A 17559-nucleotide genomic window follows, 5' to 3' on the forward strand; every position below is an offset into this window, starting at 1 on the left:
AGGAAGAGTGCCAGTTTTCTGTCCTTGCTGATTCTCCCACCTTCTACAAGGACCACCTTAAACACGTCAAAGACAATATAAACAAACTCGGGAAATTCCTGCGCATTAGTTACAGCTGGCTAGAATTGCTTTTCTTGTAAGTTCAACCATGTTTTAAAGGAAGAATAATCTTTTCTAGCTGTTCCCTACTAAAAAGGCAACTTTAGATTTAAAGTAACAGTTCCAAAGATTCCAAAGATTCAGCAAATCTTCTTAATCATTTCATTAATTATTATGTGTGAAGAGGTGCTATCTTTCCAGCTAACAGTGCACAACCTTTCCAGTCAGACAGGAAAGGGACATACACTACCACTGCTTTTTTACAGTTTGATTAGACCTACTTAGCACATAGCATCTAATCTGAACATCCAGGCATGGTGGTTCCAGGCCACATATCCTTTGCAGCCCTGCGGAGCAGAAGACAGTAGCTGTAACGAACAGAGAAAACTGTAGTTTCAGTCTGAGGAGTCGGTTACAGACAGTGGAACCTAAATCTATGAATGAAGATGTAATCTATGAAGCTACTATGTAATCATCACCCCTCAGTCAACTCTTTGCTGGGCAGTGTGGGTCCCCACATTTGGAATTTGAAGTAAATTGCTGTATATCAGTCTAAGAACTGTGCTGTGGTCCACCACAAACTAAAATTTCAATTTGCATGAGACATTTCAGTGATGATGCAATAGGTCAAAACTGAGCTGATCTGTCCTCAAAGGACTGAGTTTCACAGGAAAACCTGAAACCCATCAGGTCCATATGAAGTTTCATGCAGACTTCAGAAAGCACCTCCAAAGACAGACTTAACAAAACAGATGCATTAGGTGCCCTCTTGGAATATTGCTGAGCTTTTCACAAACTCACTAAATGTGTTTAGACCAGAGAGGGATCAGGTGTTTTACCTACTGTTAATAAGCTCTGAAGCAGTGAATGTTTAAAAATGTGATTTTTGCTGTAGTAAGCAATGATGTGTTTGTGCATCTGTAGGCTGTTCGCCAATCTGACAGACGCTATTTGAATGCTGATGATATATCAGAGAATAGCAAGTCAGATTTAAATTACTTCATAAAAAGAATTACAGTATTAAACTACAATGGTTTGGGAGTTTCTAAGACTGACCTGAGACAAAACACAGGGAGAGTTGTTCTTGTACAAAGTTTGCTTATATGCTTGATTTGTAATGTTAACAATGTTAGTTCTGTCCTATGAATTACTGCAAACACTCCTGACCAAAGGAAGGTAGCTAAACTTTTCTTCAGAAAGAATCCAATCAGCAGGTATACTTCTATGACTATATATTTATTTATAATAAAAATCAATATCAGAAAGGAAAGAAAGAAGTAACCTAGTAGCTTTAAGAGAGTGTCAGTTTTAGATTTCTTCATTTATTTTAATTTGGGGTCAAAAGGAGCTGCAGAAAGATGAGGTACAGAGACAAGAATGTTTCCTCTTATTTTCTGTTCCAAAAGTTCATGCCATTTTGATACAAGTGACATATAATTTATTCCAGCACATTTAGATGAAAATGACATAATTCTTTTGACTGCTATTACACTCAAAGTGTATAAATGAGTAAATGTTTCTGATTAAACATTTGCCTCTGAATTTGGATAAAACACATTACAAAAAAGTTACAGGAGAGTATATGCAATATATAGAACCTAATCACAGATAAACAGGGTTCTTTGGAGATAAAGGAAACTGTCACTCCCTTCCAAGGTAAATGTGGATAAGCTAACAAAGTAAAACTTTTAAAAATGCTATAAAATGAGTCAATTTTTCTATTTGTATCAGTTCTGCCATTTATAAGCCTCAGATTGCAAGCAATTAAGGGAAGAATTAATGCTCACTTAATGAATAGCTAACATTTTAGGATAGAATTTTGTTATTAACTCTTCTACATTATCTACAAACCAGATAAACAACACTGGCAGCACAGCGAAGACCATTTCTCTCTCAACACTAATGCTACATCAGTTTACAGTAACTAGGACAAGCACTTACAGATCCAGCACTGCTCACAGTAGTGCAGTAAATAAAATTTTCACCATTGCTAGTGGCAGATCACAAGCTTTGTGCTCATTTTGCAGACTTTCAGAACTGAAGTTCATTAGTCTTACTTTTTCTGAAACCACCTTGACCTGCGTGAAGCTGTATTTTACTTTGTGTAGATACATTTTCTCTCATGACCACCTGGTTGTGCCTGACTTGTTTTACTTTGAGGTTTTGGTTTGGAGGTTTTGGGGGTTTTGTTTTTGTGGTGTATAATCATAATTTAAAATAGGTAGTAGTACCAAGCAGGTGTTCTGTATAAAAATGTCTATGGCTTTAACATAATGATTTGGTCAAGAGGGCTTTCTGGTATGAAAGCAAAGGTCTTGGAAATGGGGTACATGATGGACTGTAGAGGAGCACAGGTAGTAAATTCCAAGAAAATAGGTCCAGTCTGGTACTGGAGACCCTACAGTTATGAACAATTCATCAATGTTCAGTTAAAGAAGTTCAGACCTGTACCAATCATGAGTTGCAAAGAACGTAACAGACATATGTCCAACACATGGACAGCACAATCTGTACAGTCAATTCAGACGTAATACACATTAGCAGACCAATGAAGAAATAGCAAGAAATAGCAAAGTGTAAAGAGGTTTAGGAAATGCAAAAATCATGCCAAGTAAATCCTAAATTGAGTAGGAAGAAACCTTCTACCTCAACATCATACTCATTCCATCAAATGAGTTAGGATGCTGGCTGCTCACTGTACCTTCCCCTCAACTCCAGACCAAAATCACCAGTCTTAGACAGTACAGGAGCAGTGAAAGACAAAAGGGGTAGATACTAGAAGTGTGTGCATAGAAGTTTTAGCTGAATAATTATTATGGAGACCTCTCCTCCAATAATATCTTTTTTTAATTTATTCAATAGAATAGAATAGAATAGAATAGAATAGAACAGAATAGAATAGAATAGAATAGAATAGAACAGTATACAACATTTCAGTTGGAAGGGACCTACAACAAACATCTAGTCCAACTGCCTGACCACTTCAGGGGTGACCAAAAGTTAAAGCAGGTTGTTAAGGGCATTGTCCAAAAGCCTCTTAAACATTGACAGGCTTGGGGCATTGACCGCCTCTTTAGGAAGCCTGTTCCAGTGTTTCCCATCCTCTCAGTGAAGAAATGTTTCCTAACATCCAGCCTAAACCTCCCCTGGTGCAGCCTGGAACCATTCCCATGAGTACTATCACTGGATCCCAGGGAGGAGATCTCAATACCTCCTTCTCCACTTGCCCTCCTCAGAAAGCTGTAGAGAGCAATGAGGTTGCCCCTCAGCCTCCTTTTCTACAAACTAGACAAGCCCAAAGTCCTTAGCTGATCCTCGCAGCACATGCCTTCCAGCCCTTTCACCAGCTTTGTTGCCTTCTTCTGGATGCGTTAAAGGACCTTCACACCGTATTAAATTCTGCGGCCGAGAACTGCACACAATACTCAAGGTGAGGCTGCACTAGTGCTAAATATAGTGGGATAATCACCTCTTTCGACCAGCTGGTTATGCTGTGTTTGATGCACCCCAGGATGCAGTTCGAACCTCTTGGCTGCCAGGGCACACTGCTGACATATTGAGCCTGCTGTCAACCAGTACCCACAGATCCCTTCCTGCAGGGTTGTTCTCCAGCCACACCTCTCCCAATTTAGATTTGTGACCGATGTTACTCTGTCCCAGGTGCAGAATCGAACATTTTGACTTGTTAGATTTCATCCCATTAGTCACAGCCCAGTGCTCCAATCTATCTAGATGCCTCTACAAGCCCTCTTGACCCTCAAGAAAGTCAACAGAAAGCCACAGTTTATCTTGAGGAAAAGCTGTATATTTATTAAAATTTATGGACAAAACAATGTATTTTGTCCAAGCTTCATCTAGGAAACGACTGAAAAGTTTTAGAAGCAACTTTAATATTTGACTCCAGGCAAATAACTTTGCATGAAAACTGTCAGCTTGAATGTGTAAGTTTGGCAACTGAAAAGCAGCTGAAATCAGGATTTTATAAAATGAAGCAGTTTTATAAACTGGAGCAACCCCTATGTAGGGAAATATATATTTAACGACATTTAGAAAATACATTCTAGGCTGCAATTCTAAAACCAAAATATGATTACTTTATTGTTATTTTTAGCTGACAAATGTTATTTTTGGGTGGTATGCTTTCCATGTTCTGTATCAGAGGTTATCATACATATCAGTATGCTTTAAGAACAAATTATATAGCTCTTCTCTATGTACTGCATATTATTTTAAATTAGGAGTGATGTTCATACTATTGACATATTAAACTGAGCAGACTATTTCAAAAGTGAGTGTTTCACTCTAGATGGAGGAGATTTTCATGCAAGGGGACTGACATGTCTGCATGAAGTTCTTTTGAGATCAACTTAATGATAACAGATAGAGATCTGCACAAACTCACAAAATGACCCCCAGAAATCAGGCAGGGATATCAGATGACTTAAAATATATAGAAAATTTCAGAACAGTCTTCTTGTGATGTGTATCATATGAAATAGAGACACATGTTGACCATCTAACGATGCCAGTCTGTACAATAGGACAAAGCAACTATATTACTATTTCAATAAATTATTTCCAAAGTTTTTTTGCACTTTTTAAATTCAAAAGTTTGTATATGAAATTAAAAATAATGATCTTGGACTACTTGCTTTCTGTATTACAGTCAGCCCTTCAAAAAAGGCAGCTTCATTTTCAAGACCCTAACCTAGGATTTGGGAAAGCATCTCCCCAGCTTTCCATATATTCCCTGAATAATACCAGGGAAATTAATTGCTCTTACTGAGCCTCAATTTCACATTTGCATAAAAAGAAGAGCAGTTCCACTCCACAGAACTTATGAAAATAGAAGTTGTCAGGCTCCTACCTGTTTGGTAATGATACTGGTGTGCTGGAAAAGATTATTGTGTTCACATACCTTTGCTGTTTGGTCTGCTCTTAGACTGCCTCATTTATTAAGTAGTTTGTATGTCTGTCACACTTACAGTATAGTTACTATTAACCATCAACAAATTCTGCTCTTACAAACATGCAAAAGTACTTAAAATTCTATCTTTGTAGATGTCCTTGTTTCAAATATTTTCAATGTTATTTACATAAACACACTACTATTTAGAAGATTCTTCAAAAGTTATGTAAAATGCTCTGAAGCCTCAAATTTAATACTTTAACAGGCTGTAGTTTAAGAGCTGCAGACAGGATTTTCATCATGATTAATGGGAATCAGTTTGCTGTTTTGTCTACATGTAGCTTAAAACTTGTTACAAACAGGAAACAGAACTTCTTACCCTGCAGAGAATACTATGTAAGTAACAGCTCCAAAACTGGAAATAGGAGCTATTGTCCATACTCACTACCTGTCTATTCAATGGGCTAAAAAATTGGGAGACAGAAGGGTTAAGCTTCTTTCTTGCCCTTGTTTACAACCTTAATCAATCCAGGGAGAAGTCACCAGTGCATACGGTTTCTCTCTTCCTATATCTAAGGGAATTGCTGGTTCTCTGTGTCTCTGAAGTCTGATATTTTCACACACATAAATAGGACAATTGTAAGAGTTTATAAGATTAAGAGACAAATCATAATAAATTCTACCTTTTTGAATTTTGTCATCACAGATGACTTCAGGGAAGCTGCAAAAATACTAACCTTGACCTTCAGGATATATTAAAATCAAGGATAATCACATGCTAAACAGATAAGTGTTCTCTGGGGAAAGAAGACCTCATCCAACAGGTCTAGCAAAAGCTTGTAAAAATCTGATTCTGATGTTATCCAGATGCAAAGCTTTAACATTTCCTAGAGATGAAAGCTGAAGCCCTGGAGCAGGGGTTGAGATAAATAGGTTCTATTTCTGGATTAACTCCAGATCACTGGTGTCAGATGTTCACTTTGCTGTGGCTCGGTTCCCGAGTGCGAAATGAAAACAGTAGTGTTGCATTCCTTTGCCTTTTATTTGCTAGCACTGGGAGAAGATGGCCTGGAACGAGACCAGCATAAAAGTATTCTGGTGTCAGGGTATTTTAAACTGTTGTAACATAAACAGTAATAGTTCTTGGGTTTATATACCTTATTTTACTGGGATTGATTTGCTGTCATTGAAATTGCAAGTGTTCGGATGAACTAATTAATATACAGAGATATTATTTTCAATCTAAAATAGTCTTTTGCTATAACTCTTGCACTTTGATCACTGGAAATACTCAGGAAATATATAACTTAAAATGCTCACTGTTCAGCTGATTATTTCTTGCTGCAGAAGATATAAATGATTTCCAAGTCTTCAGCAATTCAGCCAGCCCGCTCTGTTTGTTTAGCCAAAGTTTTTCACCATATGCCAGGAAAGTATTTGGGAACTATTTATGTCAGGTATGTACTGAATATATACCAATGTAAAGATGAATCTAGGGTGTACATAGATGCAGTCTGTATCAATACGCAGCATGTTCACATTCTAGTCTGAATTTCTGATCATTTCACTTACGTTTGATACCTTTCCTCAAGAAGGTTATCCTGACATCCAAAACAAAAAGATAGCTGTATATTACAGTGAGGAGGTGTCTCTTACTGAATTAACTCTATTCCTCTTTCACTGGGTAAATTCCATAACTCTAATCTGGGCTGAATCTCTGAAAAGCACAGGGAACACAGACAGGTTCTCACAGACATGCAATTCTTGAATAAAGGTCAAGCCTCTGAATGTATCTTCGTTTAGTGTTTTGTTTAGTGTTTGCAGTCACAAAATTAGAGAATGATTTAATCTATAGAGACCTCTGGATGTCATCTAGTTCAACCCCTCTGTGCAAAGCATTTCCAATTAAAGCATATTGGTCTGGACAAAGTCCAGTCAGGTTTTGAGTATTTTCAGGAATGGAGATTCCAGAGTATCTCTGGGCAACCTACCTACCATGACAGTAATCTTTTTTCATTATTTTTAGTCAAAAATTTTTGTGTTCTAGCATGTGTTTGTTGCCTCTCATCCTTCCTTTGTGCACCTCTGGGAAAAGTCTGGCTCTGCCTCCTCTACATCCTACAATCAAGTATCTGTACATGCCAGTAAGTCCTTTCCTCCCCCCTCCAAACTGTCACTTCACCAGACTCAACTAGCCCTGCATTTACAGCCTGTCCTTGGATGCCCTGTCCCCCATCCCCAGACCACATTGGTCAGGGTTATTTCCATTACTTCAAGGACTGTCTTATATTGGGGTGCCCAAAGCTCTGTACAACATGCCTAATGCTCATTCACTGATTCTGAAGAGCAATGTAGGATCACTTCCCCAGACTTGATGACTACGCACTTGCTAATGCAGTCCAGAACTGGGCTTTGGGGCCAGTTTAGTGTCCCCCAGAGCTCCAAGAGCCATTACTGCAGAGCTGCTCCCCAGCTGGTCAGCCTCAGCCTCTACTGTTACCTCCCAGATGCAGGATGTTGCGTTCAGCTTCGTGAGGTTCCTGTCACATAATTCCTTGGAGCAGCAGCCCTGCCCTCTAGCAGATTGACCTCCTTGAACAACTTGTGCCATCTGCAATGATGATGAGAGTGAAACCTGTACCATCGTTCAGGCCATTAATGAAGAACATTAAACAGTATTAGTCCTGGTATTGCTCCTTGAGAGAAACTACTCTTTTCTGGTCACTAGCTGGGCTCTGTGTTATGGATCACAACACAGTAAGCCCAGCGGTCCAGGCCATTTTCAATCCACATTGTTGACTGCTTATCTGGCTTATATATCACCGACTTGGCAACAAAGATACTATGAAAGCTGTGTAAAAAGACCTTCTGAAGGGAGGGTGATCAAGTACACACATATTTGTCTGTCTACAGTCTTCTCATCAAGACTATCACATTGGATAGGCATGATTCGCATGGACCTGGATCTTCCTGAACTTGTTAAATATTGCATCTATGATCCAGAGCAACCTCTGTGTTACAGTTTATACAGCAGCTGTTAAAAAGATAAGATGCTGCTTATTTGCCTTACATGATTATTGTGATATTTCAGAAATTGTAGTTTCATTTTAAAGTGAGAAATAAGTAAAATAAAACTACTATAAGTGACTATGACCTGAAAGGGATGTGCACACCATTCACATTCAATATCACAGTATTGAGTCTGTTTTTTCCATCACTATGCTTATTAACTTTAATAATTTTATAAAATCTTTTCCCATTTCAGTAATACTGGTCATCTGATATGCTACATAAATACACCTCAGCTGAGAAGTCATTTCTCAGTTTGTAAAGTGCCAAACAAGTGTCAATCAACTAAACTTTTTTAACATGTCCACTGCCTATGACTCTCTCCTTTTAATGTGAAATTCGACAAAAATTCTCCCTTCTTCAAACATTACTGGGATATTTCTTTAGCTTAGTAAATTGCATAAAACACAGCAGTGTGCTCAGCACTGCTGAGGAGAAGCTTGAAATTGCTTGTATGCTGCTGTTTGATCTTCTTTGCTTATTATTATAGCTTAATTGATCTTGAGATGAGTTTCTGAGCACAAAATTTTCACATGATGTTGAAAACAGAATGGATGAAACATCCAGTAAAATTTAGTGTGTCGATACAGAAGTACTGCTGCTAATTTCACCTTGCACATGACTGAAGAAATCGGCAACCTTCAATATATGTCCATATTGCCTCTGCTTAATATCCAAGTATCTATGAAGTAGAACTTCTGTTCTGCTTGAGAATTAGAACAAGTCTTGATTTTTTTAACCGCCATCATAATATGAAAATATTGGGTAAACAACTATAAAAAGTATGCTTCTTTAAATGGACAATAAGATCACAAAATTAAAAGAAATGTTCTTCAACAGACTGTTATCAGTAGCAGACCTTTCCAGGTTTAGAAATTTAGGGTTGCCTTCTAAAAATCTAAAGATTGCTGGATTGTGCCTGACAACAGAAGAAAACTGTCTCTAATAATTAAGTTTAAGTATATAAAAACCTGCTCTGCTCACAAGCAACCGCAAAATGTTAACAAAACCCAGTAAGTTGGCAACTGGAAAATCTATGCATATTAAGCAAGCCTACCAGTCTCCAGGACACCTAGGCAATAGTCACAGTCATCCTCTTTAGACAAAATAGGGCTAACAAGGTAACTATTTTCTAGCCTGAGATCTCCTGCCTGAGATTTCCCACTTCTAGGTATGTATCCGATTCATACTTGGCTATTGGCAAAAATATAAAAATAAAAATTGGGGGAATTATTGTTAACACTTAGAAGCTATTCTAGTCTTCATGCCGCAATCAAGGCAGCACTACTGCGTACTGCATATAAGTATAATCTTTTTCTGTAGGATGGCTGTCACCGTCATCTGTGTTTTAGGATGCTACTTCCTGTCAGTTCATCCCAAGAAACCTGGTGACTTTTATCTACTTTTCAGCTGTTTCTGTCTGCTACAGGTTGCTTGTCTCAAATGCCCTGCATTAAACACAAGGAGTGGTGGCAAATGGAGCTTTTAACAGAGGTCTTGCCAAAAAAGTAGCACTACTGTTAGAAGATATCTCAAAGACCATTCCCCTTTCTAGTGTCTCCTAGGATGCCATAGAAAGTCATATCAGAACTAAGATTTGGTAAGGCTCCAGGTGTGTTCTCTTTATTTAACACAAACTTTACACATACTAACGTTTTATCTAAAATGCCACAATCTATCTAAAGCAGATGGGACTTTGCGTATTCATAGTTTCCACTCACCAGCAATCGGATAATAACAAAGATCCCCTTCTCCATTCTTGGGTTTTTTTGTATTTTAACGCACTTTTGGTCTTCATCTTTATCAGTAACATCTAATAAACTCCCTTTAGGCTGCAGGTCTTTTTGGTTTCAAAGAGTGATAGAGATTTTGAGAAAATAAATTGCCTATAACTAATAGAGGGTTTTCCTAAATGCAGTTATCAATTACCAAATTGCTAAAGGAAAGCTCCCAGTCTTCCAGAAAATTTGGAGTTACACATCAAAAACACTGCTAGAGAGAAAAATTGCTAGTTAAAATTTTTAAGAGAAAAAAAACTACTCACATAAATATTTTTCTCAGTTTGAATCAAGAATATGCTACATTGAGTTTCTTTCCTTATGCCTGATCTAGAAAGAACTCTTAAAGAAGATTAACACATTTTCTTCGATACATTTAAGAACCTGTGAAGAGTCCTAGTTCTTTTATTCTATGTAGCAAATACTGTATATTAGTCATAGCCTAGCTTGGTTTGGCTAGCAGTGGATAAAGAAGACAAAGCATCCATTCAGCTATCAGCATTTCTAATAATCAGTAAAGCAATTGCTAATCCAAGATTAACACAGCCACTGAGAGGAATCTGGCTCCTCTATTATACTGTCTCTATGCAAATAGTTCTAAAAATACACATTTTGAACAATTTCCAAACTGTCAAGTACTGTAATAATGTGAGTTAAGAGTTTATTTTGTGGTGACACTGCATGTTTTCAGACATTCACATTTTTTTTACAATATCTTGTCTTGCCTGTCTGTCTGATACCTGAACATCTTTTATTGATATTCTGCCATCACCACCTCTCTTTCCTTCTTCTCTTTCTTCCTCTCTCCATCTTCTCCTTCTCCAAGGCTAATATCCTCCAGGTTTCTTAGCGGTTGTTCAAAGAGGAAAATAGACTTTCACTGAGAATTTATACCATGTTATACTGTGAATAATAAGCAGACCTAACACACTGAAAACCATCCTGCCTTTATCTTCTCTGTGAGCTCCTACTAGCTACAGAAAAGTAGATTTTTTTTGACAATTAGCTGGAAAAAATGCAAGGGAAAATAAAATGTTGGAAGTTGAAATGAGATACCGCAGTTCAGGAAAAATAGGAAACTAAGACAACAAGGATGAGAGGTGTGCTTTAATACAGCTGGTGCCTTCCATGTATTTCCATTAAGAAGTTCTCTGCCAAATTTTTTATGTGTGTGTATAATTCCTGTACTTTATGGCTTTAGCACTGCTGTCACCTTAGGTCCTAGCACTTGAAGGACAACTTGTGGGACTCCCTCTAAGACCATCTTTGGGCTACCAAGGCTTCTGACTCTGTCTTTCATATACAATTGTCTCCCATGTTTTCTTCCAAGCAAAATGCAATAAGAAGGAAGGTACATTTCATTAGCAGTCAAATAATATTCCTTACATTTTTTAAGCAGTTTGTCTTCTACATCAAACAGATTACTATTTACCTATAATTTCTTGATCATTAAATGTATGCATATACGTTCATGTTTTAGATTTATCTTTTGTAATAATTTGTCATTACTTTCAGGGAGTGCTATCAATTCTCTAGAAAGAAAGAGAAATCACACTATGATGTCATTAAGTTTGCAAAATAACACTATGAAGAGATGAAGTTACATACTGATTTAACAGTGTGTTTAAACGAGAAATTGAATTCCACAAAATGGGAAGGCAAAGTGCTTTACAGTGTCTCAGAAACTGCATTTTTAATTTATGTTTGCTGTTAGAAATCATCAGTCTTTGTAAATTTAGTCTGAAATGAACCTTTGAATGAGTAAGACTTCACTTACTTGGAGTTGAGGCTGATCAGCTCTTCCACAACTGGTGCCAACATTCTGTCAGTCAAATTACTAACTAGATTGTAAAGGGCCAGGAAAGCAGTTGCTTTTTACTCCCACCTGCAAAAAAATATTGTGTCAATTACTTTTTTTCACAGTCTTTCAAGTGCAATACAACATTCAACACACTATCTTTGCCTGTCACATTAAGGGTTCAGCAGAACATTCATATAAAGGATGGAAACATACCTTATTACAGTCTGAATTTCCCCTTGAATGTGTGATACAACATGTGTATAAATAAATGCTCTAAGTAATACTTTATTTTGCTATAAAAATTTATTATAAAATATAATGCTATATTCATTCTTAAATGTAAATAAAATATTGATTCATATAAGGTACGCATTTGTAAATGCTGGTACTAAAGAAAATTAAATCAGAACTTTTAGCAGTAGAAAATAGAAGCACCTCAGAGCAATGTAGTTTAATACAGGTATTCAAATAATGAAGATTCATATTAATTTTGACCTTAAAGTACTACTTTTTTTTCAAATTTTGTCATCTTATTATGGACTATAGCCTTCAAAGTTATGACAAACTATTCTTAAAACAGAAGGTTAATGAAAATCTCCCTCAGCTTTAAATTGCCCTCTATCACCTTTGAAAGGTCACGAAGACAAAACAAAGTCCCAACTGACTAAAAAACTGACTATTATGATATCCATCTACAAAAAAAGGCAAAGAGGAAGAATCAGAAAACCGTAGTCCAAACAGTTCCGCTTTAGTTCCTGGAAAAATTTATAGACCAGGTCCTCATGAAAGCTATTTGCATGTACAAGAAGGGCAAGCAGTGGCAGCACAACAGCAGGCAGGCATGTGGCAGCGGCCAGGTGTGTGGCAGCATGGTGACCACCCGGCAAAAAGCAGCATCCTTTCCTTCTCCTGACCTTCCAGTACATGGTAGAACCAATGCAGCCACAGAGCCAGAGTTCCTGTCCAAAGCATGTGTGGTTTGATGGCCTTGCTGGACTTGTCAATGCAAGAGAAAAGCCACACTTGGACTCACGTGTCAGAAGCCGAAGACTTAATAAAGGGAGCAATTGACTTGCGCTTATCAACAGATAGAAGTAAGGGAGGATAGCCCATCACTGTAAATCTAGTTATCTCTGGAGTGCGACAGAGGCCACACAGTCAGAGGCTGCTTCAGATAAAAAACAGATGGCCCCCCTTGAGCACATACCAAGATGCCCACTGCAAAGGCATGTCGAACTGCTGAGTCTCACTTCTGATGACACAATTTAACATGCCAAGAGCCATCGACACATAATAATTGACACAGTCCCACCTCATCAAAAGATTTTCAAACATATAAAAACTGGCACTTGAAAACTCTCTTTGGAGGAGGAGCGAAGAGAAAACCTTACCTGACGTATGGGTCAAGGGGCCTGAACCTCTCTTCCTCCCCCAGGAAGGGATGCCTTTTTGGTAACAGTTGTGCCTCTGACTTTGTCAGACATTTCACCGGGAATACATAGTTAACTAAAGTGCTAAACTATAACCTTGAGCTCAACTTTTGTAGACAGTGCATTTATCAACAGCAATCCCGAATCTGTGATACCTGTCACTTGAATAAATTACTTGTTGTTTCAACTTTGCAAAACTGTTTCAGTGAATGTCTTTGGAAGGGCTGTGACAGGCAAGCATTGAATCTGATAAGTGGCTACACACTTAACCCTTTAGACAAAAACCGTTGACCAAGCCTGGGACTAGGAGTGTATCCATTTGCACCTAGAATCCTCTCTGAGAAGAATTTCATATGCCAGGGGGTCTGCTCTGAACCTCGTGACTCAGTGGGAGAGCTTTCATTTTGCTACTTATCAGACTCCTTTACTCCTTTTAACGTGACAGCGTGCAACCACCCGGGTTTCCATCTGGAGGGGAAGAGTGATTGCAAGCAAGTCTGTGGGAGGCATGACCAGACAGATGAACTGCTCTGACTGGCAGCCAAACTGCAGGATGAGGTGGGAAGATTGAGGAGTATTTGAGAGTCTGAGAAGGAGATATTGATCAACGGAGCCGCACTCTGCCATCTCTGATGCATGCAGGCCAACTCATCATGGTCACTATGGAGGCAGATTCAAGATCTCTTTTGTGCCAGAAAGAAGGCAGTGTTTAAAGGGATAAAGAGGGGAGGAAGACGGTTACAAGATGGAGCCAGAAGAGAAACCCCTCCTTATCCTCTAAGATCCCCTTACAGAACAGATATGAGGCCCTGGGTACAGTGGACAAGGCACATAGACACAGGAGGAACCTATGCAAAGAGTCTTACTAAGGTCAGAGAGACCAACCTCTCACAACAAAACCTGCATTAAGACCCGTGCCAAGAAGAAACAACAGCAAGTTACGGTCATGAGTGATTCCCTCCTGTGCCAAACAGAAGGACATGTTTGCGGCCTAGACCCTATTTTCCAGGAAGTTTCATGTCTCCCTGAGGCCCAAATTAGGGATGTCACCACAAGGCTGAAAGTCTTAGTACAACATTCAGACTACTATCCATTCCTGTTCTTTCACGTGGGCACTAATGATGTCACAATAAAAAGTCTAAGATCTAACAAAAGATATTTCAGAGCCATGGAGAGAATGCTAAAAAATTCAGGAACACAGGCAGTGTTTTCTTTGATCCTCCCAGTAACTGGGGGAGACTTTGGAAGAAATAGGTGAGCCCAGGATGCCATACCTCCAGGACTGGTGGCTCTGCCAAAACCTTGGGTTTTAAAACACACAGAACAGCCTTCGAGACATGAGGTATGCTGGGGCCTGATGGGATCCGCCTGTCCCAATGGGAAAAAAAGTATCTTTGGGCGTAAGCTGACAAGACTGATCAAGACAGATTTAAACCAGAATTGATGGGGAAAGGGGATACCAACAGGATTACAGTAGGTAAGCCAAGGTTTGGCATGGCGTCACCTGAGGGTAGCAATGCTTGTGGCAACATTTACACTGTCTCTGGGAGCACAGAGGGCTCAGGATCTTGCCTGAGATGCTTGTAGACAAATGCATGCAGTATGAGAAGTGAACAGGATGAACTGGAAGTGGTGGTTAGTACCCAGAACTATGATATCATTGGTATTAGCAAGACGTGGAATGTGTCACATCATTGCAGTGCTGCAATGCAGGGCTATGGGCTGTTCTGGAGGGATAGGCATGGTGGGTGAAATGGAGGTGTCATGCTATATATAAGGGAGAGATTTGATTGTACGGCCCTTATGGTTAGTGATAATGTGGTTGAGAGCCTCTGTATGAGTATTAGGGAGATGGAAAACAAAGGAGATGTTGTAGCGGGTGTCTACTATCAATCACATAGCCAGGATGTAAGCACTGACGAATTATTCTATACGAAATTGGGAGAAATTTCTGGATCAGTAGTCCTTGTACTTATGGGAGATTTCAACTTCCTAGATATCAGCTGGAAATATCATACTGTTGTCATGAGCAATTATTGGAAATTCTTGACATTCGTAGGAGATATAACTTCTTGTCACAAGTACTCAGTGAGCCAACTAGGAACAATGCCCTCCTAGACTTGCTATTTCTGAATAGAGAAGGACCTGTGGGAGATGTGATGGTAGGTGGCTGTCAGTCATCATGAAATGCTTGGGTTTCAAATTTTCAATGTAATGAGAAAAAAGCACAGCAGAGTTGCTACCCTGAACTTCAGAAGAGCAAACTTTAAGCTATTCAGGTAGTTATTTATCAGAGTACCCTGGAAATCTGCTTTTGAGGGCTTAGGAGTTGAAGAGTGTTGGTCAGTCTTTAAGAACCACCTTTCAAAAGTTTCAAAACCTTTTTTTCCACAGGGACCATTCCAAAAGTGTCTGAAGACTTTGTTAGAAACCCTGCAATCTTTCCAAAAGAAGAAAACAGACAAATCTATGAGTGTCTTCCTGATATGTTTAGACTGAAAAGACAAATAGGTGTAATGTGGAACAAAGAATTAAATCTCTCCAAAGTGCTTCAACCATAAATTCTCTTTGGTGTATACATCCGCACAACTTGCACTTTGCAACTTATTAATATTTTCTTATAAGAAATTATTTTAATGGTAAATTTCCAAAGAGCTCTAGCCTGGAATTCCCCAAAGCAGAGGAGCACAGGAGACATATGACAATTAACTAAATACTGAATCATCAGCAGAGGCTAACGGGTAGAAATCTCTTATCTTTTATTACTCCTAACTTGAAATTGGAGAAGAAACATGTGCGGCAGCAGCTCCATGAGATTTGTCTCCCACACTTAGACTGCTGTAAGGAAACAAACTGGGTGCACATTTTCCATTCCAGTGAAGCAAGTAACCCTTTTCTCTCAGAATCTCTGTTTCTTCTTAAATTCTTATGTTTTCTTTCAATGTACTTCACCATTTCTTATGCCTTTTCTTGGCTTCTCTCCTCATCTTCCTGCCTAGAACTCAGTTTCCCTTTCTCTTAGCCTCCAACTCCACACATTCCAGTCTCTGCATATCTATGAACACTTTCACCATCTTCTTGCCAGTCAGCCCAGCAATTTGTTTTTCTCTTTTCTGATAGTGATGCAGTTGGCCCAAAGCTATTTTTGCCTGTATTTTGCACTTGTTATCAGTTGGGAACAGAAGGAAACATCACTTTGGTTAGCGAATGAAAGCAGCAGATAAGCATGAAGCTTTGGGCTGTCTGCTACTTCTGTTAGCCACTACAGGAGCACTGTGCATTATTGTCTCTCTCTTCTATTATGTATGCTAAAATTTCCTGCATGGAGGGCTAAAACATTTACAAAACATTTACATTTTCTCAGAAAATGGGTCGAGAAAGCCAGATGCAATTATATTGTTGAAAATACTAGGAAAAGGCTAAGCTTCAGCACTGACATTTACATATATGCTTCTCTCCACAATGAATTCTAATGTATTAAATTCAGAATTGCAATGCTACTGCACAAAGACACAAGCTAGACACTAAAGGAAGTCTTGTGAGGACAAGTAATATCTCTTAGTAGATCTCTTGATAGAACTGAAAAAAAAAAACTGAAAAGATGCTGGCACAAAATTCCTTGTTTAGGTTAAAAGAACATAGAGAAGGAGAATTCAGGTATGATAGACGTCACATGGGATACTGATATTATAGCTTGTTTGAAAATTACCTACTAAAATCACAAGAGAAAATTTGAAATCCTGCCTCAGCCATCATAGAAACAGTACACCAGTGATCATTCCTAAATGAAGAATGTTCACATGATAATCATTATTTCTGAAGATGGGAAAATGCTTCCCAAGTTCTTCGTAGCTGTATAAATTAAATTACAAGGAAAATTATTTGTATAAATTACATTATATTCTTTCATGTTCTACAAATACTGGCAATAACACAGAGTTTAGTAAGACTTTGCTGATTTCTTTAGACAGAAAGGGTGGCTCTATGTGATGTTGATGACTTCGCTTTAAAAATATGAAATCACTTTGCTATTTCCCTTCATTCACACATGTGAGATATGACCTTACATTCTACAGTTTGTTTGGTTTAGTAACTCATTCATATTTACAATTACATAAGCCATTCTAACTTTAAAACTTAATTTACTCTGTATCTTGTACCCAAGTTTGTGACCTCCAGATATGTTTATGTGGAAGCTGTTCATGTTTCTATTCTTTTTTATTATGCATAGAAAAACAATATCAAATTAATCAAACAAACAACATCAAATTAATCAAACAAATAATATGAGCACACATCTTATCTTTAGTCACTATCCCTGAAAGTAACACCTTTTAGGAGTAATTTTTTCCTTCCCAGTGGTGGAATTACTTTTCATGTGTTTGACTATCAAAGTATCAAAACATCTGCCATTGGATCATTTCCTACAGACATAATAATACATTTAAAAGCAAAATAAAACAAAAAAAAAAG

At 38.2% G+C, this 17559-nt stretch overlaps 1 protein-coding gene across 35 annotated transcripts in view; it reads right to left on the minus strand.

Moving 5' to 3' along the window:
- PTPRD (protein tyrosine phosphatase receptor type D) overlaps positions 1-17559 on the minus strand; it is a 1391241-nt gene that overhangs the window by 1024654 nt on the left and 349028 nt on the right. For all 35 annotated transcript variants that reach the window (XM_075446987.1, XM_075446992.1, XM_075447021.1 and 32 more), the window contains one exon: positions 11633-11740. The gene's annotated coding sequence lies outside the window, so the exon portion shown is untranslated. The remainder of the gene's footprint in view (positions 1-11632; positions 11741-17559) is intronic.

The sequence above is a fragment of the Opisthocomus hoazin genome, chromosome Z, assembly GCF_030867145.1.
Source record: "Opisthocomus hoazin isolate bOpiHoa1 chromosome Z, bOpiHoa1.hap1, whole genome shotgun sequence".
NCBI lineage: Eukaryota > Metazoa > Chordata > Aves > Opisthocomiformes > Opisthocomidae > Opisthocomus > Opisthocomus hoazin.